This window comes from Sorex fumeus, unplaced genomic scaffold (assembly GCF_029834395.1).
Source record: "Sorex fumeus unplaced genomic scaffold, SorFum_2.1 ptg000065l, whole genome shotgun sequence".
Taxonomy (NCBI): Eukaryota; Metazoa; Chordata; class Mammalia; order Eulipotyphla; family Soricidae; genus Sorex; species Sorex fumeus.
Window position 1 is genome coordinate 1,420,677 of NW_026606122.1, and position 3,001 is coordinate 1,423,677.

Genomic DNA, 3,001 nt, shown 5'->3' on the forward strand with positions numbered 1-3,001 from the left:
TTAATGAAACAGTCAGACAGATATCCAGTAACATGACAGAAAAATAGACAAATTACGGGAAGAAATGAGAGCAGAAATATCATGAAAAAAAAAGACTCTGTAGATGAATAAAAAATCTCAGTCTGTGCCTTCAACAGTAGGATGACCAGAGTTGAAGACAGAATCAGTGAGCTGGAAGATCAACGGCATCAAGCCAACAGGCAACAACAAACAATGGCAAGGGACCTCAAAATAGCTCTAGAGTGAATCAGAATCCTAGGAGATGATTACAAGAGGAGCAACATTAGAATCATTGGAGTACCAGAAGCTCAGGGAGTCAACCCCAATGAAAACACCACGGTTAAACAAATCATTGCTGAAAAATTCCCAGAGCTCGACAATGCAGCCATTCAGGTTGAAAGAACGCAAAGGGTGTCAGCCAAAATAGACCCTAATAAAAACACTCCAAGACATATCATAGTTACAATGATCGACTCTGCAGATAGAGACACAATACTGCAAGCAGCAAGTTTAAAGAAGAAAATCACATAGAAAGGAGCACTGCCTAGATTCATAGCAATCCGATCAGAGGAAACCCTCCAAGCCCGTACGCAATGGTGGGATATAGTGAAAAAACACACTGAAATGAATGCTTCACTAAGAATACTCTATCCAGCTAAACTCTCACTCAAAATTGAAGGAACGGTACACTATTTTCTAGATAAACAGCAGCTCAAGAACTTTATAGACTCAAAACCCAACATAAAAGAAGGGCTGAACGGGCTACTAAAAAACAAGACAAGCACTACAAGCACAACAGACCCTTACAGAAAAATGACACAGAACCCCATAACAATAATCTCTCTCAATGTCAACAGTCTAAAATCAGCAATTCAGAGACACAGAGTAGCAAAATGGATGCAGAGACAGAACCCAACATTCTGCTGCCTACAAGAAACTCATCTCAACAGTCAGAGCAAACACAGACTCAAAGTCTAAGGATAGAAAACAATCCTGTAAGCAAACACCTCCCTCAAAAAAGCTGGGGTCGCCATATTAGTATCCGACAAAATTAATTCAAGGTTGAAAAATATTAGAAGGGACAGCGAAGGCTATTTTCTCTTCATCAAGCGATAAGTACAACAGGAAGAAATCACACTCTTAAATGTATACGCACCTAATGAGGGAATGGCTAAATACTTAAAACAACTGCTAACAGATTTTAAGGAGGACATTGCTAGCAACACAATAGTATAGCTGGAGATTTCAACATCGCCTTATCACCTCTGGATAGATCAACAAGAACAAAACTCAGCAAGGAAACATTGGCTTTGAAAAAAGAAATCGAAGAGAAAGGGCTTATAGACCTATAAGCTTTACACCCCCAAAAGAAAGAACATACATTCGTCTCCAGTGAGCATGGAACATTTTCCATAATAGACCAAGTGCTAGGCCACAAAACATACCTCAATAGAATCATGAAGATAGAAAGAGTATCAAAAATCATTTCAGACCATGATTCACTGAGAATAGAAGTGAATCACACACAGACATGGAGAACCAAATCAAGCACTTGGAAATTAAACAAGGGTCCAGAAGGAAATCAAGGACGAAATCAAAAGACACCTGGAAACAAATGAGAGTGAAGACACGAGCTACCAGAACTCATGAGATGCAGCTAAAGCAGTCTTAAGGGGAAATTTATATCTCTGCAAGCATTTCTCAGGACCGAAAAACGATGCACATAAACAACTTGACTTCACAGCTCAAGATCTTAGAATAGGATCAACAGAATGAGTCCAAATCAGGCAGAAGGAAAGAGAGCATAAAACGTAGAGCAGAAATCAATGATATGGAAACCAAAGAAACAATCTGAAAGATCAATGAAACCAAGAACTGGTACTTCGAGAAAATAAATAAGATAGATAAGCCACTAGCAACACTCACAAAGAAAAAGAGAGAGAGAGAGAACCCTACTAAATTGAATCAGAAATAAGAATGGGGATATCACAACAGAAACCAAAGAAATTCAAAAGATCATCAGAGACTACTTTGAAAGTCTGTATGCCACAAGACAAAGAAACTAGTAGAAATGGATAATTTCCTATAATCTCCCAAGGCTGAATCAAGAAGATACAGGGAGTGCTCGCTTTGGCAGCACATATACTAAAATTGGAACGATACAGAGAAGATTAGCATGGCCCCTGAGCAAGGATAACATGCAAATTCGTGAAGCGTTCCATATTTTTCTCACTATTAAAAATAAAAAATAAATAAGTAAAAAAAAGAAGATACAGAGAACCTTAATAGACCTATTAACATCATGGAAATTGAAACTGTAATCAAAAGTCTTCCCAAAAACAAAAGCCTATGTCTAGGTGGATTCACTGGCAAAGTTTTCTAAACATTTAAAGGGGACCTATTACCAGTTCTTCTCAAGATTTTCCAGGAAATTGAAAAAACAAACTCTCCCAAAGAGTTTCTATGAAGCTCATATCTCTCTAATACCTAAAGGAAACAAAGACAGCACAAGAAAAGAAAACTACAGGCCAATATCCCTGATGAACATGGATGCGAAGATGCTCAACAAAATACTAGCAAATAGAATTCAACAACTCATCAAAAAGATCATACACCATGACCAAGTGGGATTCATCTCGGGGACGCAAGGCTGGTTTAACACTTGGAAATCAATCAACATAATCCATCATATGAATAAAAGAAAATATAAAAATCATATGATTTTATATCAATAGATGCAGAGAAAGCATTTGACAAGATCCAGCACCCGTTAATAATGAAAACCCTCGCCAAAATGGGGATAGAGGGGACTTTCCTCAATATAGTTAAAGCCATCCACCACAAGCATACAGCAAGCATCATTCTCAATGATGAAAAACTGAGAGCCTTACCCCTAAGATCAGGGATGAGAAGGATGCCCGCACTCTCTACTACTGTTTATTATATTACGGGAAAAACTTGCTATAGCGATTAGGAAAGAAAAAGATATTAAGGGCATCCA

At 38.0% G+C, this 3,001-nt stretch overlaps 1 non-coding gene across 1 annotated transcript; it reads left to right on the forward strand.

The window, feature by feature from the left end:
- The first annotated feature begins 2,121 nt into the window (after positions 1-2,121).
- LOC130036775 (U6 spliceosomal RNA) lies at positions 2,122-2,228 on the forward strand. Its single transcript, XR_008794443.1, has one exon. It is a non-coding gene; the product is annotated as a U6 spliceosomal RNA (small nuclear RNA).
- Positions 2,229-3,001: the final 773 nt, after the last annotated feature.